This window comes from Lygodium microphyllum, chromosome 23, assembly GCF_053477565.2.
Source record: "Lygodium microphyllum isolate KBCC chromosome 23, Lygodium_microphyllum_v1.1.10, whole genome shotgun sequence".
In the NCBI taxonomy this organism is placed as follows: Eukaryota; Viridiplantae; Streptophyta; class Polypodiopsida; order Schizaeales; family Lygodiaceae; genus Lygodium; species Lygodium microphyllum.
In genome coordinates, this window is record NC_141157.1 from 13,807,905 (window position 1) to 13,835,508 (window position 27,604).

A 27,604-nucleotide genomic window follows, 5' to 3' on the forward strand; every position below is an offset into this window, starting at 1 on the left:
GAGTTCCTGGCCTCTTACAGCAAGAAGACATGCGTAGTCCAAGGAATGTCTATGACTTTGACATCTCGCGGCTTAGGGAAGGCTCTATCTTTACCCTTCAAAGGAGAACCTTTTGTGACCACTCGTCAACTCTTCTCTAATGAAGAGATTCTCAAGTTGTTGCAGAAGCAGACAAGGGAAGTCCTTGATGTTAAGAAAGTGATAAACTCTTCAGGAGTTTCTTTTTCTATGATTACTGATCCCGTATGGAAGACGATGTGTCAGTTCCTTCAGGACAGGTTCATGCCTGCCAAAACGCCATCCCACTATTTGTCCAAAGAGCTTTTCACAGCTTCCAGGATGGTGCTGAAATGAGTTGCTATTGATTGGAGCACTTACCTCCTTACTAAAATGGATCAGCATTTTGTTAAAGTCACGAGGGGTAATGTTACCAATATTACCTATGGATCATATTTGTCTGCCTTCTTGACCTATTCAGGTTTACAGAAGACTGTGCCTCCACCTCCTCCATCAGATCCAGTACCTCCTCCTCCACCTTCAGAAGAGTCAGTACCCATTGACATTGAGGATGATGATTCTCCGCCTCCCCTGGTCATACAGTGCAAACGCTTGAAGAGGGTAGCGGATAAAGCCCCTGCTGTACTTCCCTCAGTGCCTATCCCTGCTACTTCTGGCAGTGAACTCCCTGGGTATCTCACTTGTAATAACCTGTTCAGAGCACATCGAGAAGGATCCTTGGAGATCTCAGTTCCTTCCCTGAACAGTCTCGTCTCAGGAGATGCCATTCCTTTCCTCTGCAAGGATATTCAAAGTTCCATTGAGTTGTCAGTGACAGCCTGTGTTCAACAGATGTACGCGTCTTTCTATGAGGAGCTCATGCAGTCCAAAGACCAGTTGCATAAGGCAACCTCTGAGTTAGCTTCTGCTAAGGATACCCTAGCAGATTTATTTAAGCAAATGGAACAGCAAACTCAACTGGTTGCCACCCAAAGCGATGAGATTTCTTCATTGAAAACCCAGTTATTCGAGGCTCAGTCACAGGTTACTAACCTTTCAGCAGAGAAGGAGAGGATGTCCAGCGAAGCGAAAGAATTCCAAGTTCTTTTCGATGACAAGCTTTCAGCTTTACAGATGGCTAATGACACAGTGGCCAACCAAGCCTCCCAAATCCAGCAGTTGCAAGATCAGCTGGCGAAGTCCCGCTCTGTTCCTCCAAGCCCTCCTGTTCCATTAATTCCTTCTCTTTCACAGCAGGACTTGGCTGCCCTACAGAGATAGGCTACTTTGTGCCCTCTATTCTAAGATAAAGTGGAAAGATTGCAGTCCAGAATGGACTTGTTATGGTCTACCTTTGAGCAGTTTCAGGAATATGTTTTACCTGACCATTCTTTCTTTGTCCACTACCACTTACAGAAGTTGGTCTTCTATATGAAGCTTTCCACGATGGATTTACCTTTTCCAGAGGATGGCTGGAGTGGGGCTTGGTCTGCTGAGTTGTTGACAGAGGTAGTCAGAATGGTCTTTAAAGATTCTGTCATGCCAGACACCATGTTGATGTCATACATGTATCTCCGAGGAGATTTGTTAATCCCAGATGAAGTAGATATGGCATGGTATGTGGGGGATGTGGTCTTACAAGCTGTTCTATATGTCAATCATTTGGAGTTGCGCATAGCTGATATGTTTCAAAGTTATTCCTCCAAAGTAGCTGATTGTCAGGATAATTCGTGGCATCCCATGATTGATTCGGTGGTCCTAAATCAAAGACAAAACACAGCTCCTACCTTTGCCCAGAGTACTAACCAACTGAGGATGGATCTCTTAACCTATCTTTCCAAACATAATCCATTTGATGCTACCTTCTTTGATGCCTATCCTAGACGATCTCTCTTGGGACCTTCTGTTCCTACCCTCCTCTATTACCAACAATTGGCTCACCGCTATGCTATATATTTTTCCCTTTGTCAAACTAATTCCACAGTAATTTTACCACTTCTTTTCCAACCTTAAAATTTCCCTCAAATTCCTATTTTCACTTACTGTTCCTTTATTGAGGATAGGGTATTTTCCCCTTCTCCACCCTGTCCTTCACCCCTCATTAATGTACCCTCCACATTTCCTATTTATCAGTTAACACCGTTCCTTAGTGATTCCTTACAAATTTCTGCCACTCCTTCTTTAACCTTTTCTTCCTTTTATGATTTTTCCTATCCTTCCCTACATCCACTTTCTCTTATTCCATTACCCTCTCCTCACACTTCCATATCTCAACCACCTCAGTTGGTTAGTGACTGTGACGGTTTTGATAATCAGATTTCCAGAAGAAGGGGATGGAGTTCGGATGATTGCCTTACAGGACCGCAGATTAATTGGCCAGTAATTCCAGGAGAATGGACAGCTTCCAGTCAAGCTGATCAAAACTATGTTCATTTTGCCCAGCAATATTCACAGTCTGCAGATCCCTCAGTGAGATTAACTGCTCACTTTGCTTGGTACCTGGCGTATATGCATAGGCACTCTCATACTGATTCAAAGCCTATTCCAAAGTTGTGCATGAATGTCAATGTTAGCATTGATTCCCAGCAGCTGGAGATACTGTATTTTCATGCCCTCTGTTTGCCTAGCAGATACTTGGTCCTGTTGGAAAGGATGTGCTGTCTCCAATTTTTTCAAAATCCTCCTAAAAACTTTGTAGATGAATCCTTATCTATGGATCGATTCCGACAACATCAATCTTTTAAGAGGGATCATCGTCATTGATACCTTTCCAATGTATGGTGGAAGCTTTTTAATGAACAACTTTCTTTTTGAAGGAAGTCATTCAGATGGTTGTGTTGTGTATTAGTGTTTGTGTTGTGAGTTCATGTATGTCAAACGAACGTGGTGGTTTCCTATTGGATTTCGTGTCCGAGCTATGTTTTGGAGATTTGTAGAGATGGGGTCGTGGTTGCAGAATTGAAGTTGATGCTGATGAAGAAGAAGCAAACTCTTATATCCTTTACAAATTTGTGATGATTTTTAGTTTGATAAGAGGTGTTAATTTCAAAAGGGTTTTCCTTTCTTTGTATTTTTATATCATAAACAGGTTATAAGTTGGGGTCGTGGTGGATGGATTCTTTTTGCAAAGATATTGAAGATCAAAGTTGAGCTTTTCCCTGAACTTGTATTCCCTTTTTCCTGGGTCGCGAGGACGCTTCCTTATTAAGTGTGGGGATATGTTGAGTGTTGAAATGACTTTTTTTTGGCTGATTTTTGTTGTTTTTGAGAGCTGAATGGTTGATTTTATGGGATGATTGGTTGATTAGGAAGTGGATTGAGAGTGTTTTGGATGATATTGATTGTGTTTTGGAAGTTCATGATGTTTGTTGATGGTTCTGTGATGTTCTGATAGGTTCTGAATGGTTCTGTATACCTTCTATTTTGTTCTGTTTTGGTCTGTTTTGTTCTGATTATCTTCTGTGAAGAGGGATGGAGTATTGATTGATGAAGATTGAGATTTTGTGAAAGCTTATTGAATGGTTTGTGAGAGTTTGGAATAATTTTAGAATGAGTTATGTGGTTTTGATAACCTTCTGTAGGTCTTCTGCAGAGCTTCTGCTTCTGTTCTGTCTCTGTTCTGTTCTGTACTGTAGCTGTTCTGTAGACTGTTCTGTATGCTTCTGTAAGTGTTCTGTGGAATGTATGTGTGACTTTGGGAAAGTTTTCTAGCCTTGGAAAGAGGTGAATACAAGTGCAAAAGAGCTGAAGGAAGTGGAAGAAGTAGCTATTAAAGACTCAAGAGAAGACTAGAGTGAAGTGACAGTAGTGAGCTATGAAAGGACACTGTAGTGGCTCTGGTGACTCTTCATATCAGACATACCTCTTGGGAGGGGTATCCACGACCTAAGAGTGATTATTGAGAGTAATTTTGAGAGATTGTAGTAAGGATATGATGTATTATTGATGGAGAGAGAGAGAGAGAGTCAGAGATAGCCAATTCTACTAAAACAGAGTGATTGTATATGAGAGATTGAGAGAGAAGACTATGAAGATATTGAAGATGAATACTATGTGATGTATTTCCATTCAAAGATGGTGTATTCCTTTGCTTTCTTTGTTCTATTGATGGATTTTGTGAAGATATTGAAGAATATGGTTGATTCTATTAAAACCGTGGGAGATCTACATGATGCTGCATGAAGATTTGTTGTGCTTGGTGTTCTTTTCTTCATTGTGATTATATGAAACATGATAAACAAGCTTGTTGATGTTACAAGATAGATTTTCTTGCAAGAGAATTCCCTTTTTCTTGGTGTTTCTCTTGGGGCTCCATGGTTCAAAGTGGTACTTGAAGGAGCTGGAGCAACAGTTCGACGAGGTCCATCTGGATTTCTCGAAATAGATTTCGAAAAAAAATGGACAGATTTACGCGACATCTTTGTGTTGCCAGCCCATTGTGAACAGGTGCATGAACTCATTTGTTTGTTAATTGTATTACGACATGGTAAATGTCACAATAGTTAAATCTCTCTTGTACGTGTTTGTGAACAGGTAATCTTCTATCCAAACCCTCGACAACCTCCATGGTGGTATGTTATACCTTCAGCTCCCGGAAGTGCGAGAGTATATGATCAAAGCAATGTTTCGAGCATAGATGAGGACAAGATGCAAATAGAGGGGTCAATATTGCAAGGGGTGGAAACCACCGAAAGCTTGGAGCATGTAGAGGAGCTAGCATTGGGTAACAATGATGGAAATACAAGAGTCTAAGAATTCTTTGAGAATGAGGTGGACTCATCCTTTTGTGGTGACATGTCTATTGACATTCTAGTTTATGCCGAGTTGTGTCAGGAGATTGACATGGAACCATAGGATACTTCATGCTTGGAGCATCCACTTACTCAATTCGTTGACAAATCGCTTATAAGGGTACATAAGATATTCATTTTAAGTAAGATCATTTTTTTAAGATTTATATTACCGTGCTTTGTATGATTTAAATTGATTATGTTAACATCATTTTTTGTCTGTGTAGGTGACCTTTGTGGATGCTTAGATCATCAGGATGAGTTAAGGAATGAGTGATGAGGAGTTGCAGGATATCTTCGCGCACATGTCTCCAGATCAGATGGCGAGATTCAGAGACATGGCGGGCCAGGAGCTGTCTCGGACGCTCTATTAGATCTACTTCGGTGCGATTAGATGCTTCAGTTTCGAGGAGACGAGGTCGATGCTCCAAACTTGGGCCAGACGGAGGGAGTGCTTCAGGGTCAGGGGGATGCTGCAGAGATGCAGATGCAGTGAGCCTGCGGTCGACTCGGGATACATGTGCTATCTCTTGCTCTCGTGGTGGTTCCAGAGAGCGTGGCTCAAGTGGTTGCTGCGGAGACACAGACGCGGTGTCTCCGTCTCGTCGTTCTGCTGGAGTTGCGTCACCTACGAGATTTGTCACACCTGTGGGGACGTCTACTCCAGTCACTCCGGCTTTTGCTCAGCCATCCGCAGGTGGCACCTATATGGGTGTTACTCCGATAGATACTACCCCAGTCAGTACACCAAATATACATGGGTCTCCTGGATATACCCAGGAGCGTGGTCGCAGATGGGAGAGGACCCATCTTAGGCATACCCCAAAGGGGTATGCCTACCTTGTAGATGATAGGTTAGGAGCCATCATCATGAATGATGAGGGGAGGAGGGTGATGGCTCGCATGAGAGAGTTGTGCCAACAAGTTTTTCGGCACAACGTCTTGGATCATTGGAAAAACATAGCGAAGGGGAGCAAGGACTACATAGTAGCATCCTTGCATGAGGAGTTTCTGGTACCAGCCGCAACAGATAGGTTTTCTACGGGATAGATAATAGAGTGCATGCGATGGAGTGCATGCATGCATATATGTCACACAGACGATCAGACGCATGCAAGGCACTCAAGAGTGGAGTTGTAAAGCCCGAGTAGCTAGACACGGACGGCTGGCGCCAACTGAGGGAGGAGGCTACAGATTCTCCAGGATGTTGGAGTCAGCAAAGCACGAGGCGGCGAGGGCACGACTAGAGGCCAGAGTGGTCCATCATCTTGGGAGTAGCGGCCACAGGACATATCTGGAGGACTTGTAAGTTTTTCTTTTTTTTTTGCTTGCTTATTTTTTTACAATATCCTTTGTACTAACAATCGTGTTTCTAACACTTAGTATTTTGTTTTCTTTGCAACACTCCATTACAAATCGCGATCCAATCGGCCTTGAGACTCGATATGCAGAGAGGCACGGTCTCACTGCGTTGACCAACCAATTGTGTGGATGCGGCGGCCCTGTAAGTCACTCATATTTCTTGTCCGTAGTTACTATGTTTAATTAGAATGCATTATTGTATGATGGACTTATGTGTAGTTATTTCTTTTTTTGTAGAGTTTGTTCGATGCGCTCCTTTGCAGCGGGATGAGCTTTCGGATGGCAATGATCTATAGCTCGCCCTTGGATCCCTGGAGCTCACACACCCTTCTTTTTTGCTCACGTGATCTGTGTAGACATTTTCTATGTAGTAGTGATATCTTGCCATGATTGTACTAGTCACTTTCATTATGTGATCATGTATTTATTTCATGTATCAGTGTTATGATTTAAGTACACTTTGTCTTTATTTACACGAGCATTATACGCAGTGCAGAAACTATTTTGTATGGCCCAAATAAAGCACATAGTGCTATATGTGGCAGGGCAACTTGCTGTCGTGCCATAATTTTTTTTTTCCATGTTATCATCGCTATTAGCATCACAAATTTACTGCACATGTCATTTTTGGCGTTGTTATTAGCATCGCAGAGCATCGTTATCAGCGTCGCTATTTGCATCGATATCAGCGTCGCTATTTGCATCGATGTCAGCGTCGGTATTAGAGTATCACCGACTCAAATAGCGACGCTGACACCGACGCAAATAGCGACGCTGACACCGATGCAAATACCGATGTTCTATGGCATTGCCAATAACGACGCTTTTTGTGACGATGGGGGCAAATTTCTTTATTTACATTTTCGACGCTTTTAATGTCGGTATAAGGCCTATATCTTGTAGTGTTTTTCCTGACTTCTGCTTTTCTTTCTATAGTTATATCCTTTAGGGGGGGGCGACACTTCGTGTTGAGTTTCTGATCTTGGAGAGGGTGGTTGGGAGACTTGTCCTTCGTCTTGTTGCCCCACCTCAAAGTCCTGCCCTACTTTAGAAAGTGGTATTTGTTGCTGTTATTCTCTCACTGGCTCTTGTGATCCCTATTCCTCTATATACCCCAGCAATTCCCTCTCTTGAATTGTTAGTCCTGCCCTCAATAGGTACTCCCTTTGCTCTTGTTGGCTTAGGCTGGTTTTTGCTTCATGCATCTAGATACATAGGCCATGCCTTATGGCCCTCTAGGTAATCTCCAGCTTCTTCTTTAAGGTTTCAATGGCATCCTCCTCTTCTAGCTGCATGACATCTAAAATGGTGCTGAGAAAGGTACGTTAATGGGCTTCCATGCTCATCTTTAGGGCCTCTACCACCCTACTCTCTGCTAACACTCTGTTGCCTTCAGCATGGGCTACACGACTAGCCAATTCTTTCACTCTTCCCTTGCTCTCGACCATCCATTCCTCAGCTTTTTGCTTCATTTCCTCTAGGCTTTCATTTTGCCATTGTGCTAACGCCACCATCCTTGGCTCCTGTTCCTTCCACCTCTGGATTGCTTCTTCTTTCTCCTTCTCCAAGTGCTCAATTTTCCTTACTAGCCTTTATTCCTCTTCCAGCTCCGTTAGCAGCCTATGCTCCATTATGTTCATGTCTCTTAGATGCTCTTCCTCTTTTTGAGCTTTTTTTTGCATTCTCCACTTCAAGTTTGTCTGTTACCTCTTCTATCCTCTTCAACTGTTCTCTCATTTCTTCATGTTGCATGAGGATGAGCTTGTACTTCCTTTGCAAGCCTATTAGTTCTTGTCATTCTTCTTCAAGCCTTCCTTGCCAATTGTCTTCTTTCTTTTCCTTGGCTTTGAGCTCTTCCTTCACCTTGTAGATTTCCGTTTGGTATCCTACTACTTGGCGAGTCCTTTCCAACTAGAAGGTTGCCAATGCTTCTCTTTTGGCCTCCAATTCAGCTACAATTGTCTTCTTCTCTACCTTTGCTCCGTGTTTGCTTTGTCTAGCTATGCAAGAAGATCTTTGATGTATTCATCATAGCCCATAGTCGGTGGCACTGTTGTAGGTATAGTCATTGTCAATGTCTCTATCTTCTACTTCTTGGAGTCTTGCCTTGATTCAACATCTGCAGATATCGGCCTCTTCGTTCGAGTTGTTGGAGCTCCTCGACTTGAGTTTGGGGTTATTTCTTGCACCTTGTTCACTAGATATTGCACCCATTGCCAGGCCATGAGGTTGCTTGCATCCATAGTGCTAGTGATGCCATGGGTGGTTGTGGCGGTGGTCGGGGCATGAGAGCAGGCATGATTGGATACAATAGGCCCTTTCCTTTGCCTTTTGCCATCGGTGCTGGTTCAATCTCTGGTACTTTGGTGCTGATGCTTGGGGCTTCTTACCTTAGTGGACTCATAGTGGCCAACTCTCCTCCCTAGAAGGTTGTTCCATCGACATATGAATGGCTTGAGCCGAATCTTCCTCATACTTCCTATGCAGCTCTTCTACCTCTGCTTTTGTTCTCCTCCTTCTTTCTTCTTCAGACCTCCTAGACTCCACTTGCACTCTTCTACAACTCAGCCTTTTCTTCCTTGCTCATTTTCTCCCTGGTTTCTTTCCATTGCTTTTGAGGAGTCTCCTTCTTTGGCCTTCTAGGCCCTCCTTGGCCAGATGGTATCTTTGGTTCTCTGCCCTCACTCATTGTCCTTTCACTTGATTGCTCTTGCTCATGGGGTGGCAAGTGTCTCCCCCACTTCCTCTTCACCTTCCACCTCTTCGACAGCCTGTTGGATTATAGCGATTAGCACCCCACCAAACCCTATAATCTATGCTTTTGATGATGATTTCTTCATTGTCGTCCCCATTGTGGAAGCCGGACTCCTTGCCTCTACTGGTCTTATACCTCTGGCTAGTGCCTTTGCTGAAGCTTCAATGATTTTTTGCATGTAGCCATTCCAATTCACTTCATCTAGGGACTTGATTGCAAGGATTTCTAGCAAGGGCACTCCAATTCTGCTCAATAAGATGTTGTACCTTTGACTAGAGAATAGTATGTGGATCGTCTCTGCTTGTAACCTGACTTTAGGATCGAGAATATTAGCTAGGCGGATATTGTCATTGGTGTGGACTAGGGCTTTGTTCATTCCCAACATGCTGACATCCCTTTTAAGTTGCCTGTCGACCTTGTTGACCAAGCCCAATGCTTTTTCCACCATTTCTGAGTTCAAATCCACCTCGACCCTACGGGGTTCTTGTCCTTGTCTCACTGTTACAGTGACATGGTTCCTATTAGCATCGAAGGTCCGTAGGAACTCCATGCACTTGCTATAGTCAATAGCTTGTTCAACCTTCTCCACCTACTTTCCTAGATTGCATTGGTCGACAAGCCGCTTCACGGCCGGTTCTTCCATGACCATGTTGTCCAAGCTCATGATGTTCCTGAACTTGAATTGCTTGAAGGTCCTTATCTCAACCATTAGGCTGTACTTCACCTTTTCTTCTTTTGTGAACGGAAGCTTGCCTTTGTCTTGGCTTGCGATCATAGGTTCCTATCACAATATGGCGCGCAGATCGGTTGCTGCATGCTCACGTAGTGAATCTCGGAAGGTCCCCAAGAACAATGAACTCTACTTTTTGCACAAGTTACAAGGTAAAAAGCATGAACGACAAGAGCAAGAGACCAATTGGGTTCAATCTCCGCCCATGCCTTGTGTGAGCGCTTCACAAAGCATGTATTTTATGTATATTCCATCTTCATGCTCAATAATAGCCCAATTTACAAAAATATATCAAGCTTTTAGCTTTTGAGTTTGCTTTTACAAAAATAGGAGATAAAGCTAATGGACGGTGCCCAAAGAGTCTAGCACGCCCAATACAATGTCCAAATAGAAATAACATATCCGTACGCATAGGCGCATACAAAATAATAAATAATCGATGCCTCAATAGACATGACAAAATATAGGCGTGGCGCCTATCAAAATATAATCCATAGATCGAATACTCGCTAGACTCCAATGCTTTCCTCCGCCACTGCTGCTATCTCTACACATCAACTGAAGCATTCACAATCGTTAGTAAAATAATACAATTAAACCGACAAAAGTGAATACCTAGCAGTCTTCAGCTACATAAATAAATCAACTGATTAGAAATAAATCCTAACCTTAATTTATTACGCGTACGCACTCTAAACTCATAAACGTTTATTAATTTAATATGCATTTTGCGGAATCACCCGCTATGGAATCACCCACGTACACACTAAATTAATGAAACGCCCGAAAAGGACAGGCGTCCCCATCAACTTCTTGCACAAAGAATCCACTTTGTGTATGAGCACCGGTCATCAAAGTTTACGGAATCCACCGTAAAACCTCACGGAATCCACCGTGAAATATGCCTCCTGGCATCATACCCCCAGGGTGGGATAGCAATTGACCTCAATTGCTATTAGCTCAATGTGGAGCTAACAGAGTGGGGAAAACATTTAAGTCTCTAGCGTGCATCCATTGTGCTTCCTCTACAGGATGGTTCTTAAATTTAACTAGATATCTAGAATACCTTCGGCCAGTTCTAGTGGTCATAAAGTCAGTGTCTATAATAGCTTCTGGTTCAAGTATTTCAGTCTCTTCCTCTAGTAAAGGTGGGTTTTCATAAACAGGATGTACAGGTAATTGGCCTCTAAATGGTCTCAATAAACTAATGTGAAATGTATTGTGAATTTTCCAATGAGATGGTAATTCTAACTTGAATGCATTGTCATTAATTTTATGAATGATCCTAAATGGTCCATAGAATCTGGGGGCTAATTTGACAACTGGATGTCTATCTACACTTTGCAGTCTACGTTTTTCTATTCTCAGCCAAACATAATCATCAACTTTGAAATTCATGGCTTGTCTTTTCTTGTTGGCTTGTTTGGTATATGATTGCTGGGCTTTAGCAATCATATCTTTAACTTCATCAAATATAGTGCTATGCATACTAGCAATATCATCAGCACTCTGAATTCTATTAGACAAAGATACAACAGGTGTAGATAATCTATATCCATAAATGACTTCAAACGGTGCTTTCTTTGTAGATGTGTGCGGTGTATTGTTATATGCAAACTGTAATAAATGCAAATGAGTGTCCCATGTATGAGGTTTAGAGATAGTATATGCACGTAAAAGATCTAGAATAGTGCTGTTAGTGGCTTCTGTTTGTCCATTAGTTTCTGGATGAAATGCAGATGAGAAATCAATCTTTGTGCCTAGGTTAGCAAATAGAGTAATCCAAAAGTTGTTACAAAATCTAGAATCATGATCTGAAATAATAACTTTTGGCAATCCATGGTTAGTAAAAACAGTTTTCAAAAATAATTGTGCTGCTTGTGATGCTGTTAAAGTTTTCTTACATGGAATGAAATATGCTTGTTTACTAAATCTATCTACAACTGTCCAAATCATATCATGGTTAGATTTAGTATTTGGTAAACCAGTAATGAAATCCATAGAAATTTGTTCCCAAGGTTTAGATGGAATAGACAAAGGCATAAGTAATCCATACTGTTTACCATGATGTCTCTTAACTCTTTGACAAATCAAACATTCAGAAACAAAGTTAGATACATCAGCATCCATATGCGGCCAATAAAAATCTTCAGTTAACATACATAAGGTAGATATGATACCTCTATGACCTTGATATGGGGGACAATGAATTTCATTCAAAACAAAAGATCGGAATGGAATTGTAAAACACAATCTCTTTTCATAAAACATAAATCCATCATTATATGACGCCAATTCAATATTGCATCAATTTTCTTAGGATCAACTTTAATTCCATCATATGATACAATATGACCTAAATACTCAATATCCGTTTTAAAGAATTCACTCTTTTCAGGATTTGCATACAGTTGATTTTCTTTCAATAACTGAAAAACCAATGACAAATGCTCATAATGTTCTTTCTCATTTTGACTAAACACCAAAATATCATCAAAGAAAACAATTACACAATACTGATATTTCAAAAATATACGGTTCATCATTCTACTAAAGGTAGCAGGTGCATTAGTCAATCCAAATGGCATGACTAAAAATTCGTAATGACCAAACTGTGTTCTAAATGCAGTCTTGAATATGTCAGACTTATCTAGTCTCACCTGATGATAACCAGACTTAAGGTCAATTTTACTAAATATAGCAGATCCTTGCAGTTTGTCCATAAGGTCATCAACTCTAGGAATAGGGTATCTATTCTTTACAGTGATCTTATTTAAAGCTCGATAGTCAATGCACATATGATAAGTATTATTCTTTTTCTTGACTAACAATACAGGTGCACCGAATGGAGAACTGCTAGGTCGAATCAATCCTCTATTTAGTAATTCCTCAACTTGACTTTGGATTTCTTTTTGCTCTATCTGGTTATGCCTATATGGTGCTTTGCAAGGTGGTTGTGTGCCAGGGATCAAATCTATCTTATGGTCTTCTGGACGTGAAGGAGGTAAACCTGGTGGCAGGTCTTCTGCAAAACAGTCCTTAAAATATGCAAGAAATTCTTTATGCCTAGGGTGCATATGATTTTCCTTTACTTGCAATTCATTTACCCAAATGAGATAGGATTTACTACTCTTGCGTAATGCACCTTTAGCTTGAGTATGCGAAAGCAGTGGAAAAACATTAGATGCATGCATACCATATAATGTAATAGATTTTCCTTGAAAATTAATATTCATTGTGTGTGTGGAATAATCTATATCTGCGTTATGCTGGTGTCGCCAAGGCATACCTAAAATAATGTCACTCGACTGTAATGGAACAACTAAGAAATTTCTTCTTTCAGTGTATGAACCAATTTGAATCTCTAAGTCTTGCAGTTCCTGTGTACCATTATACCTAGTGCCTAAAAATGCAGCTTTTATGCGATAATGCGTAGGTACAGTCTGTAATTTCAATTCCTTTACCAATTTTGCTGAAATAAAATCATGAGTACTACCGTCATCATGCAAAATAGTATTTTCATTTCCATGCACCAAACATTTCATAGTCAATAATGAATGTGGAGTAGGTATACCTGGTAAAGTATCGGAAGTAGTAGTAGTGTCGTCCTCATCTTCAATGAAATCAGGCATATCCTCATGTTCGTCTTCGTCCATGGCTCCAAGGTAGTTGATATGAGCTGGTGGCTTCTTTGAATGACAATTTGCTGCTAGATGTCCAGGCTGGTGGCATTTATAGCATACTATTGGCTTGGCTTTGGTTACATTGTTTGCAATGGCGGGAAGTCGAGGTACATTTGGATTTGGCTGTGGAATAGGCTTAGGATTTGGATTGACATTGGATGGTAATGCAGGTGGTTTTGCCCAATTTTTGCGGAAAGATGATGAAGAGAAACGACCTGGATTAAATCTTCTAAAATTGGAATTGAATTGTTTAGATCCATAATTACTATTGGCTTGGAATTGCTGTGGTCGTCTGTCTCTACCGCGTAGCTTATCTTCAGTGTCGGAGCTAGTGAAATGGCATCTTCAAGAGTAGCAGGCTTGAACATGTTAACTTCAGCGTAGTAATGCCCAAGGAGTCCAGACATATACTTGCGCTTATGTGTCGCCTCTGGTACGTCTTCAAGCATGCGTAACTGTAGGAGTGCATTCCAAAAACGCTCTGTATACTGAGGTATAGGCTCACGATCCCGTTGCTGGAGTAGATCCCATTGCTTAATAGCTTTCTCATGAAATTGCGGTGGAAGGAAATTCTGCATGAACTTCTTCTTGAAATCTTCCCAAGTAGCAGGACATTCTATGCCCTTGCGTACTACAGTCCACCAAAGTGATGCTCTGTCTACCAAATGATTAGTAACACACTTGATTTTATCTTTTTCTGCATAGGTTTCCTCATGGAAATAGTCATCAAACTGACTGATGAATGCTAGAACAGTCTTTCCTTCTCGTATGCCATTGAAAGTACGAAATTTGAAACTTCGTTTACTTATCTTTGATTCCTTGCAAATGGTTTGAGCTTCAAGAGTGGCGTTGATGGTACGTCGAATCAGATCTTCAGCTTGAGGTTCTTCTTTGTCGATAGACGCTCTTTGTAATTTTGCCAGTTGCGCTTGCAATGCTTGCCTAGCCCTTCGTTCTTCTTCCAATTGCATTATGATTAAGTCCAGCTTTTGCTCCATCGTAGGTTCAGGTAAGTCGCCTTCAGCCACCATAAGATCATCCATATGTGGTTCCGTCATCCTGAAAAACTCAAAAGACCTTTCTCACTCAAAATCAAGTTAGCGGGATGAGCGTAGCTCAAGTTCGGGGATACAAGGCTTATGTGTTTTTGGGTATTTCTTTCTCAATCTTCAGAAAATCTGTAATTTTTCCTTCTTCGTATACTGAAAATGCTTCAGCAAACCTGCGTATGGATAGAATACCTTCCAACGAACAACTTTGCAGTTCGGAGTTTCTGCGCAGGAATAGTCATTCTAGGAGTTTTGAGCACAAGTCAGTTCTAACTCCAGTTGACTAGTCCGACTTGCAGAGTTGCAGACTTATGTGACTTGCAGAGTTGCAGACTTACAAAACTTAGCCGACTTAATGAACTTGCAGAACTTGATCACAGATTACTTGCAGAACTTGACTTCTGTGGTGTGTGGCCTGGAGTTGTTGACTTGCAGAGTTGATTTATGTTAAGTAGACTAAGCTTAATTACTTAAGCTTAGTGGGGGGGGGGCTTAAGAAAGATAACGGCGCAGATTCGTGGGGAGGGGGCATTTTTTCGCCGTGCGAGATTTTCGGGCATCCTTCGATACCTCACGGATCAATTGTTGAAGCTATTAAGCTTCTTTTAAAGCTTATGAAGCTTACTATTAAGCTTTTTGAAAGAATGAGTTATGAAAATAATAAGGCTTATCTCTCTATTTGACGACTTGATGAAGGAGATGAAGGAGTGGTCCTCCGCCTGGATAGCCCGGTCCTTCGCGATCTGATGACAGAAACAGGGATTCTTGATCGCCAGAAGTCTGCCTGTATCGACGGTTCGCGACGAGATTGACCGTAGAGCCCGATCGTTCCAGGAGCTCCGCCTTCGCACGAGATGGATAGCGATTGGAAGCTCTTGATCTCAGCTCCGCTCTGATACCACTGGTGCGTAGATCGGTCGCTGTATGCTCACGTAGTGAATCTCGGAAGGTCCCCAAGAAGAATGAACTCTACTTTTTGCACAAGTTACAAGGTAAAAAGCATGAACGACAAGAGCAAGAGACCAATTGGGTTCAATCTCCCCCCATGCCTTGTGTGAGCGCTTCACAAAGCATGTATTTTATGTATATTCCATCTTCATGCTCAATAATAGCCCAATTTACAAAAATATATCAAGCTTTTAGCTTTTGAGTTTGCTTTTACAAAAATAGGAGATAAAGCTAATGGACGGTGCCCAAAGAGTCTGGCACGCCCAATACAATGTCCAAATAGAAATAACATATCCGTACGCATAGGCGCATACAAAATAATAAATAATCTATGCCTCAATAGACATGACAAAATATAGGCGTGGCGCCTATCAAAATATAATCCATAGATCGAATACTCGCTAGACTCCAATGCTTTCCTCCGCCACTGCTGCTATCTCTACACATCAACTAAAGCATTCACAATCGTTACTAAAATAATACAATTAAACCGACAAAAGTGAATACCTAGCAGTCTTCAGCTACATAAATAAATCAACTGATTAGAAATAAATCCTAACCTTAATTTATTATGAGTGCGCACTCTAAACTCATAAACGTTTATTAATTTAATATGCATTTTGCGGAATCACCCACTATGGAATCACCCATGTACACACTAAATTAATGAAACGCCCGAAAAGGACAGGCGTTCCCATCAACTTCTCGCACAAAGAATCCACTTTGTGTATGAGCCCCGGTCATCAAAGTTTACGGAATCCACCGTAAAACCTCACGGAATCCACTGTGGCACGGAATCCACCGTGAAATATGCCTCCTGGCATCACAATACCACAGCAGCTTACCATTAGTTTTCTTGAGATAACTCTTGCAAGACAATAAGTAGATAATGAATGTAAGTTATGGAAAGGCAAAGTGCTTAAATGTAAAATAAAGACTTTTTCATCAAGCAATCCACACAAGCCAAAAAAATTATCACAATTTTCCTCAATCATACATTGATTTCTATCCCGCCTTTAAACACTGGTTGAGGTCGAGACATGTTTTCTTTTCCACCTTACATTGATTTCTATCTGTCCTTTAAACACCTGTTGAGGTATCATACATGTTTTCTTTTTCACCTTACCCCCTCCCCCCCTGAGAATGATGTGAATCCTTGCTAGGATTGCAAAATAAATGTTAAGGGTATTAAGTGCAAGTTTGCAATGCTTCATTTTTGTGTTAGCCAAGCGTAGAAGTGTGGGTTATACTCCAAGTGAGCACGATGGTCCACATTGTGAGGTCTAACACCTACATGCATAATGTAGGTCAAAACATCAGTTAGGAAGTCACCAGAGTTGATCCTACTGGCAATGTGTAGCTCTTCCTTGGTAAGGTCTCAATCTAAATAGGGGTGGGCCATGTTATGATCTTCTAAGGGTTGATTGCGAGTGATGGTCAATATTCTAAAGGAGGTAGGAGCTACATATAAGTAGGGTCATATTCAGAGGTTTTGATGGTGTGTCTCTACTCAACATTGGCCATTATTGGGCGGCCCTCTTATTCCCAGTGAAGACAGAGAGAATACTATTTACGCCGAAAGGAGGAGTTAGTGACGGCCAGTGTTTGAAGTTCTTCTAGCTCTTGGTTCGTGGGAGAGACTTTGCTCTTCCTTTAGGAGGTAATTAGCCTTTGTCTACAAGCTTGCTAGTTAGAGATCTCTGTGGTGATCAATTCCTCAACTACCATGGGGGCTTTAATGAACACGAACTCGGATTCTTCCAAGGTACATGACATCATGCATACATCAGGCCTAGGTCCAATCCTTTGTAGCTTTTAGCAAGCATTATGACGGTAGCATCCAAGCGTCTAATACATGTGACCAAGTCATCCCCCGTGTTCTTAGCTAGACCAGAGGCCAACATAAGAATAGATCTCCGCTTGTAAGAGGGTTTAAGGATTGCAAGAGGTTGGGGTTTTACTGGGCTGGAGAGCTCAACAAGTGGTGTCTACCACTTTGACTGATCCTTAGGATGTGGGGTAGCCACTTGTGTGAGGGGCGTGGGGTTTGGGGCTCAAATGTTGTGTTGCTTGCTAGCTGTGAAGCCGTTGGGACACTAGGAACATTAGGTGGGATTAGTGTAGAGGCAACCAATTGCGGTTTTAGTTGGTAGACCTGTTGAGGTTCGATGGGTTTGGTTTGTGACTCAAGTGGTTTAGAAGTTTTAGGTGGCTCACTAGTCTTTGGAAATGGGCTAGTAGCGGATGGGGCTAAAGGGCACATGTGTGACTCTTGGTCTTAGATATCCAAATCTAGTTGTTGCCCTCATAGTAGCCTTGTGCATGCAATAGGGCCATAGGTACCCATTGTGGCTTGACTGTTCATCAGGTTTTATAAGAACACCAATTGTGTCTCCTACGCCTAGGGCATGATGGTCGCAAGTTATGGGTCCATGCGGGTCGGCTCTTAGGTGGTGGTGATTGGCATTTAGTTACCCATTTTAGCTATTATTCAATGGTCTTGGTTGCATTTCCCTTGGGAAGCGCATCCTAGCAACGATTCCTTACATGCGGCCTTGGTATTAAGTAGCACATAGAAAATCATGGGTAGGCTTTCAGTCTCGATAGAGACCACTACTTTACATTTCCCTAGCCATGACATTTAACCAGATAGGAGTGGCCTCACCATCGAGTGTTTCAACTCCAAAGAGCCCCAAAGGTACAGAAGGTACAATGGCTGAGCTAATAGGTAGTTTTCATCTGGGAAATTTGGCGTATACGTGAGTGAATCCACATTTGGGGCATCTCAAATCGATCTTATCCTAGTTAGCTTGTTCTTGTTTGAGGCAACGAGATGAGATATGCCCTAGGTGATTACAAGTCTAGTATGAGATTACAGTGGTCTATTCCCCAAGTAGTATGGCTGGTTGTAAACCTGCGGATATGGTGAACTCGGGTAAGTTGCTCATGAATATATGTGTGCATCACATGGGTTCAAAATAAGGTATTTTTAAAATACCATTTTTATACATTTTTTATATACAGAAGGGTGTAATGTAAAAGGGTTATTTATAGATTGAATAGAAAAGGGTTATGTTTTATTTAGGATAAATTCATAGATAAGGATATTTATAAATAGGCATTGAACGCACGTGATGTAGAGGATATACATATAGTAACTTCCCCGAGATGGTGAATGCCTCGGTAATCGATAATGCATAGCATCGTGTCCAAACCTACCACAGTTGGCACAAGGTCCGGATCTAGGATCCATGCACTCGGTTGAGAGGTGGTTCCCTCCATAGTAGTCGACACATTGCACATGAGGTCACACAAGTCTTCTAATCATTTCCTGGAGCTTGGCTAGCTCTAGCTTTACGTCCGCCAATTCTTGGCTCAGGTCAACACTCTTCCCTTTCTCTTGCTCATTTTGACTAGATCCATCGCTAGCAGTGGTAGCTCTCTCTGAGGCTCTAGAGATTGCACTATCTCGGCTTGTGTCTCTCGAGCTCCTCTCTTTGACCAAGTTGTCTATGTGTATGGCTTCTTCAAAGACCCTAGCTAGCACCTCCCTCTGCAGGTTCAAGTTGCCTACCAAGGCCTTGTAGAGCTCTTCACTCCTAATTTCGCTTATGAATATGGTGGAGATCACTCGCTCACTAGGTCACTTTGTGGTTGGGATTCTCTTAAAAAGACTCCACACGTGGGTGACGTAATCTCTAATGTCCTCCTTGTCCTTTTGATTGACATTCTCCTATTCCATGTCATGAAGTGCGTAAGAGACTCAATGGTCATACTGTCCTTGGTCCTAACAATGGAACTAACAATGTTGTGCTCCATGAGCTTGATGTTGGGACTTAGGACACAGCCCTTATTGTTTCAAAGGTATGATGCACATAGTCAATGGCTCTCACCTAGCCATCTCACATGCAAGGCCTTATGATAAATCTAATCTATCACTTTCGTACTAGAACACTTGAAGCTTGGCTGTTGAGAGTATACTTACCAACTTAACTCATTATAGTTGTGGTATCTTGATAAGAAATGCTCCACAATCCTTGCGATGCCCCTTAATTCACCCCATGTCCTCATATCCTCATTTACATGAGATATAGAGAGGAAAAGATGAAGAAAAAGGGTAGAATTAGAGTGAATAGAGCTTCTCGATGGGTCCCTCACTCTCTCTTGACTTAACATCACATACACACCCTCAATCTCACCTCTCAAATTGAAAGGATGGATTAGGAGATAGTGGAATGGCAATACCTTCTCTCTACCAAGTCCCTTACACACTAAAGGGATTGTTAGGAGGTTATGTTATGATTGACCTTGGAGTTTTTAATATCCCTAAAAAAGTAATATCAGCCCTCAAAATAGTTTTCCCTTGATAAGGTGGGCTTGCTAATGGTAACTAGGGGGTTCTTTAATAAGAAGAGTCTCTTTTGGTTGCTCGAATCCAACATTTTGTTAGGAGGGTCTGTTATAAATGGCCTTGGAGTCTCTCAGTATCCCTGAAAAGTTAATCTCAGCCCTCAGAATGGTTGGGGTCCTTGATTAGGTGGGTTTTGTAATATTAAGAGAGGCTCAAATGTACTACATTTGCAAAAATACTTGCCTAGGAAAAACATGGTCAATCTTGAAGATGGTGATGGCATTGGACAACTTACATATGAGAATGTGCAATGGATAACCTTGATAGAGTGGTTTCTTTGCAAGATTGAATCCAAATGCAAATGAATGGACTTAGTTTTATACCATTCTTTCAAAAGCTTACATGGACAAGGGTTTGTTGGAGAGTGATCATAAGTAGTTCGCATGTATACAGGAAGTTGTGATCATTGTCTGTTGCATTGGTTATCAACTCCTTCACTAGTTCCATGGCCACTCTCCCACTTTTGCTCCAGGGCACATCATAAACACGACAGTGCGCCAATCTTGCTTGAATGACGTAACCCCCCTAGTTTAATGAGTTGCACCATTTAATGAGTCATAAAGGGTGGGGCATATCTAAGGAGCTCTGACTTGCTTGGCATTAGACCCATCCCCACAATGTTGCCCACTCATCATTTAGATTTAGGTACAATTTTGCCTAGTCTATCACTTACAATGAGGTAGATTGACACCCTAGGGAGAACACTCCAATGCCCACAGCTATAAAATCCATTCATCACATTCTGTAACCTTGTCATTAATATTGATGACCCTTTCACCCCATCACAAAGTAACGAGAAACCACATCAAAGACTACAAAGATCCACAAATGTTTCAAGGCAAAGAAGACATGCCAAAAGGGAACTGCAAAGGGTAAGCCATCAAAAGAGGCACCCATGGTAGAAAAAGACAAAGGAGAAGGGAGAAAAGGCATCCAAAGGAAAGGTCTCAGCTTAGGAAAATGGTTTAGAGCAAAAGATGCCATAAGGTCCAAATCAAAGCCCAACAAGTGGGTCTAATCAACAAGGTGGGGAGCAAATAATGAAAACACCCAAGAGCACTCATGTAGGAAGGGATGAACTAATCAACAATGACAAGTCTAAAGAGCACTCATCCTAGGGAGGGACAAAGCAATCGACAAGGTGGGAAGCAAAGAACCAGGATGGGTCCAAGGAGAAGTGAACTCTTGCCAAAGAGCAAGAGAAGCTACTTCAAAGTGTTTGCACATAGGAAAGGTGCCAAAAAGAGGAAGAGAAGTTGGATGCAAAAATAAAAAGAAGCACGAGCATCAACCCATAAGTACAAAGCATAAATTTAATGATTGATTCTTATTATTATGTTCTATTATTTTAAATCTAACAACTACAATAATCTTCATTGTAGATGTGAGCGGTGGGACTTCTCCCATAGCAATTCATAAAATAGTACAGGAAAGTGAACCAAAGGCCAAGGCTTGAGAGTCGAATATTACACTCACATGGAATCGACCAAATAGTTCAGTGGAAGGGTAGCAAACCTATCATTAATTAAAAGCTACAAGTAAGATTCCAAAAGAGATAAAGAAAGGTTAAGTTCTTGTGTGAAAGTTTGCATGGCTCTCTTTCGCCATCTCCTTCTCTCTGCTCGATCCAATAGTAGTTGAGCTTGAGCTTGTGAGACTTCTTGAGCTTGAGGATGCAAGGGCTTCTCTTGCTCTCTTGAGTACTCTCTTCTATCTTTACTTTATTCTCCTGCTTGGTCATGTCTTTGGGAACAATGGATCAATAGGAGACATAGAACATGCACAGTGCAACAAGTGACCCTCAAAGTTTCATTCCACACAATCCAAACTATTATGGCAAAGATTGAGGCATCCATGAGTGCTCATTGAGCACCCTCCTCACACTCTCTTACCTCTTCTATCTTGCATCCTTGTAGTAGTACAAGTGGAGTATGAGATACAGGTGAGTTATTGAGTATGTGGCTTGTATGTAGAAACACTTGAAGGAAAAGGTGGTTTGCCGATTGTGATGATACTTATATTGAGATAACTTATATTCTTTTTCCAATTTAGGTTGGAGTATTGCCATCTCGGACTTTTGTACACTCGTCATTAGAATAACACTTCATGATGTGCATGGAGCATCATTACTAATGCTTGGAGATATCTAGAGGCTAAGTTTATGCTATTTAACCAAGGGATCATAGTAAGTCTTCTTTCTTATCTATTCTTGCATGTAATGTAAGAAAGTTCCTTGTGCTTGCTCACCATACTCCAACTCTACAATTCACATGAGAGTGCTACACAGATGAGCACATTTGGCTTGCAAGAGCTAGAGCCATTAGCATGATGCTGGACAGGCTTGCGGATATTCCACCAATTCTAGAGTCACCACCTCATGGTAGGCGGGGACCTAGCACATCAAAGCCTATAAAGGTCCGCAAGGCTTTTAAGGCAAAGAAGACATGCCAGAAGGGAAGTGCAAAGGGTAAGCCATAAAAAAAGGCTACCTTGGGAAACAAAGACAAAGGACAACGGAAGAAAGCTTCCAAGGGAAAGATCTCAATTGGGGACACGGACTTAGAGAAAAAGGGGCGAGAGGTCCAAACAGAATCCCAGCAAGTATGTGTAATCAACAAGGTGTGGAGCAAAGGGAGAAAACTCCCAAGATGAGTTCTAGGGGGGCAATCCTGCTAGGAATGGGTAAGCTAATCAACAAGGGCGAGTGTAAAGAGCACTCGTGCGAGGGAGGGAGGGACAAGGCAATTAGTAAGGTGGGGAGCAAAGAACCATGATGAGTCACAGGAACACTACTGTCAAAGAGCAACATGGCAAGCACACCCCCAGCAAAAGCCTTAAAAGAACTCCTATGAAGGAGGGAGAAGTGGCATGGCCAAGAAGGACCCCGACAAACGAGGAATGATGGCAAAATCGAAGGGCAAATATTGGCTTTGTCAAAATTTAAAGAGGATCTTGCTTTGCCAAATACTTAGATGAATTGATTTAAGTATCGAGGGTGGCGTACGTAACGTTACGGTCACAATGCGGGCTTAAGGTAAGAAAGTGTGGTAGTTTATGTTAAGCCTTGAATGCAAGGCCTCAAGGGGTTGCAACCTCGTTAGCTGCGTTTTGAGCAAAGGATACGGTACTCCAATATCCACTAAGAGTATAAAGCACGCAGCTCGAGAAATATAGGCAACTTGAAAGAGCATAGTGAGCACACGGAGGGAATCGAAAAGGGGCAGTATTTACAGGAGGAGGAGGATTAGTTAGTCGCCTTTGTTTTCATGAATGGAAGGAGACACGGCAGTCTAAATGGTAAATTCAATCTTCAAGTAGACTTGCATGTTTACCGAACGTCTCAGGCAATGTAAACTCAACAATCATAGCACATAAAGGCTTTATGGTGGCATGAAGTGTCACCCTTGGAATCGTCGTTCGGAGCATTGTCATGCCACACAGGGATAAAATCAAGGTGTGGGGTTAAGTTAAGCCGAGGCAAAATGGACAAGTAACGCGAGTCATTGGAAAAGGTCTGGGGTTGAGATTGGACGAATACAATGAATGACCCCGGCGACTGTCCCGTAGGCACAGCCTTGGCGAGAGAAGCAGCGTGAGACACGGAAGAGAGAGAGCGCCTAGAGAGAAAGAAGGGTAGTATAAAAGGAAGGGTCGGAGCTAAGGGTGATCATACCTTTCTCGGCCTTTTGGCTAAGATCAAGTGTAGTATCTGTTCTTATCAGTTTAATATCTGATACGTGACCCATCGGGTCACTACGATATTAACCTAATTTTTCTCACGGGGGCAGCCCCACCCGGCAGCTTGCTGCCCGGGGCTGCGCGCGTCGCCTCCGTATTGCACTATCTCGGAGCGCTTGGCGCACCCCCTTCACAGATCTTGAATGGAAAACGGATTGGCGAAGGTGCGTAACCAGCCTTGCCGGTGGAGCGTTTGAGCCGCAGATTCTCGTTAATACGCTCACTGCCACGTTGCTTGCGCTTCCGTCGGCCGGAGATTGGCATTAAACACCTGTGCTTCCATGAGCTCTCACTGCACTTGCCCGTTTTATGCTTATTGTTATTGACCTTGAACATTTGCAGTAGCCTATCCCTGTCAAATACCAATGCATCAAGTAATTGAGCTCTTTGTCGTGACCCATGCATGCTTTTACTAGTGAAGAATCTAGTGGTTTGGACTCGAGCTTTCCAGTCTAGTCGCATGCCTTACCTTACTCGTGACCCATGCATGCTTTTACTAGTGAAGAATCTAGTGGTTTGGACTCGAGCTTTCCAGTCTAGTCGCATGCCTTACCTTACTCCAACAAAATAGGAGGCACCTTCATAGTCTTGAATGTCCCCTTCTTGTTTTAGTTTCAGACACGTCATCAGTTTTCTTTATGCTTGTATGTGACAGCAAAGTGCTGCACATTTGAAGCCTCTTAACTTGTTGAGAATGTGTCCCAGTTTAGGGCAACACTATCTTTGCTAGCCTAGGTGTATGTTGACAACTGCACTCGGGGTCAAGGTAGCTTTGTGCAGTGTAAGGTAGAGAACTGCTTACTTATTCTCTAGTAGCCAGCAGGTGGCTTTGTCTCAGCCTTTGTTTTGTAGCATTGCCACTCCGACGTTGCATTTTCTCTTCTTACCACTTTCTCTCTCTAGAGCTATAGCTAATTTTGCCCGAGAACTCCCTCACATCGGGTTCTCTAGAGCCCTTCATCTGCTGCTATCAAATAGAACAATAGCAACGGTTTTATTTGGAAGAGATCTGTCAAACCTAAGAGTGGGGCATGATCAAAGAGAAGCTGCGGATTGACAAAGTGATGCCATAGCCATCCAGAAGTGCGAGATCGCAAATCAAGCCACCCTAGCTGCCCTCAACACTCATTTCCACTATTTCAAGGTGATTGCTTAATAGGTGAACACAAAAGTACCAATCTCTTTGGACGTATCACAAAGGACAAATATGCTGGGACGAATAACCTTTGATGCTATCACTCGGAGGACCAACTTGCGCCTTTTAGAATTGAAGGGCCTCACATGCTTAATCAAGTGCAAAGGCCTATTCATTTCTCGGATCAGCTGAAAGCTTCTGGATTCGAGTGTCTTGTTGGCCACCATCAATGTTCAAAACAAGCTTCCTAACCTTGCCAAGTTTACAGTCATGCACTAGGAAGGGGATTACTTACCCATATTACATTGCAAAATGCGAGGACCTTTGTATTGTCAAGAGGTCATTGTCAGGGATGTTTTTGAGAACAACAACAAAGACACCAGTCATGTTGATCTAGTAGAACTCTTTACAGTAGATCGCGTGGGTTGTGCTCAGGGGTAATGCTTTCGGTACAAGCATTTGCTGCATTGTCTCGAGCAGCGACATACTCCAATCTGAGTGTTGCCACCAACTCAATTTGCTTGCAAGCAAGAGGATCATGAACTTTGAGCAATAACACTTTGGCCATGGGAGTAGATCATAGTGCGTTGCTCCTGTGCATGTGCGAATTCTCGAGGAAGCTTGTGAAGATATGAAGCTCGGAAATAACATGGTTATAAGCCAGCCTGGTACTTTTCCTTTGCTATGGTTTTATGAGTTGTTTGCAATGGAGGTAAACAAGGTTTGAGCCAAGGTTGAAGTAGTATCCTCCATTTGTATCTTCTCGATGTTGTTGGCTTAATCTGAGTTTGTGTGGATATATAAAGTAGTGCCGGTGTAGTAGTGAATGGCAAGGGATGAAGCACTTTTGAGATAGCCGAGCACTCAGATACCCGCATAGTAATGAGTCTGTCCAATAGAAGGGGAGAACTGCCTCCATGTGTGTGTTGAGAAGGAAACATCCACCTTGGTGTTGGGTAGTAAAAAGGAGACCAACCAACTGCCAGTTGTGGGCAACACCAGTTGACTCCGAACGACGCTGCTTGTGCTCTTGATAGTTGACCCAATCTAGTCATCTTGAAGGTAGTGTAGTTGATGCATGACATCAGCTATATGAACTTGTGATAATGAGATTAGTCACTTACAAAATAATAAAGAAAAGAAAAGGATTACCTGAAGAGAGAGAGAGAGAGAGAGAGAGTTGCATCCAAGTGGAATTCTTGTGAGGAAGAAAAGAGATTTACACTAGTATCATGCTTGAGGGGCTTGCTTCATGCCACCATTGCAAGTGGTAGACATGTTTCTAATGCTATAGAATGAGAAATCCCTTGGGTTACTTGCATAATCTTCCTACTGAATCTTTGAATTGAGGATGGCACTCTTGACATGGGTTGATGAGGATGTGACACAAGAGCTAACACCAATCTGATGGTAGTCATATTACCATAACTGCGATCATCTTAGGGTCATCAATGCCCTCTTGTTGCACATGGCCTTTGATCACCAAGTGGTTCTTGTACCTGTCCAAGGTACCATTGGAGTGGAATGTCACCTTGAAGATCCACTTCGCGCCAAATAAATCTACTGATGAGAGGGTCTATCCAGTAAGACCCAACCATGATTCTAAGCATCAAAACCAAGCTCCACCTCCATGGCCTATCTCCATTCAAGTATAAATAGACTTAAAAGAGCCTTTAAAATGGCAGTGGAAAAAGTTATGTCAAGGTAGCTGCATGACTCATATGAAAGGCACTCGTTTGTTGCCTAATAGCCCTCAAAGGTTAGATGAAACCTTTAAATTAAAAAATTTTGAGAGAACAGAAGTGAAGAATATCTAAGAAAACATAGCCATCTGGCTAAAATTTGAGCTCCTCTTGCATTGGACTGTGCAGAGAAAATGACGTGTTCCACTGTTACCTATCTTGGAGGAACACCGAGTCATTGAAGAAGTCAAGAAAATATTAGTTCTGAACATCTCTGGCATCTTTATTTGGGTCAATCAAAGTAGGTATTCGGGCAAGTTTAATGGTAATCATATTACCATAATTGCGATCGACTTAGTGTCATCAACGCCCTCTTGTTGCACACGGACTTTTGTCACCAAGTGGTTCTTGTACCTGTCCAAGGTACCATTGGAGTGGAATGTTGCTTTGAAGATCCACTTCACGCCAAATAAACCTACTGATGAGAGGGTCTATCCACTGAGACCTTGAACCATGATTCTAAGCATTAGAACCAAGCTCCACCTTTGTGGCCTGTCTCCATTCGGGTATAAAGAGACTTAAAAGAGCTTTTAAAATGGTACTGGGAGAAGTTATGTCAAGATAGCTGCATAACTCATATGAAAGGTACTTCTTTGTTGCCTAATAACCCTCAAAGGTTAGATGAAACATTTCCAGTTAAAGTAACAAATTTTGAGAGAGTAGAAGTGAAGAATATCTAAGAGAACATAGCCATGTGGTTGAAAATTGAGCTCCTTCTGCATTGGATCATACAGAGAAAATGACATGTTCCACTGTTACCCATGTTGGAAGGAACACCAGTCGTTGAATAAGTCAAGAAAAGATTAGTTCTGAACACATCTGGCATCTTTATCTGGGTCAATCAAAGTAGGTGTTTCGGAAAGTTTAGGAACTAGAAATGGAATAGGAACATGAGCAATCACTAGAGCTGATGTAGGATGTGGGGGCAAAGATGGGCCAATTGGAGCTAAAGGAGGTGGCCATGGATACCCAGGCTCAAGCTAACTTGGATTCTTGCATAAGTTGTGTCGATTTATCTGTGACTGGGTGAAGCTTAGATGCATACATTATTCTACGATCAAGACTATCACAATTTCACTACAATTCTGTGTTCTCGTTGTGTTTGGGATAGATCAATGTACAAGATCCTCTTTAAATTTTGACAAAGCCAATATTTCCCTTCTTGGCAATGCCACTTCTCCCTCCTTGGTAGGAGTTCTTTTAAGCTTTTTGGTGGGGGTGTGGTTGCCATGTTGCTCTTTCATAGTAGTGTTCCCGGGACTCA

General features: G+C 42.1%; 1 non-coding gene and 1 pseudogene across 1 annotated transcript; both read left to right on the plus strand.

Annotated features, from left to right (window-relative positions):
• LOC148015901 (uncharacterized) overlaps nucleotides 1–27,604 on the plus strand; it is a 178,415-nt pseudogene that overhangs the window by 124,038 nt on the left and 26,773 nt on the right.
• Nucleotides 23,395–23,593, plus strand: LOC148015903 (U2 spliceosomal RNA). The gene has a single exon (XR_015688196.1). It is a non-coding gene; the product is annotated as a U2 spliceosomal RNA (small nuclear RNA).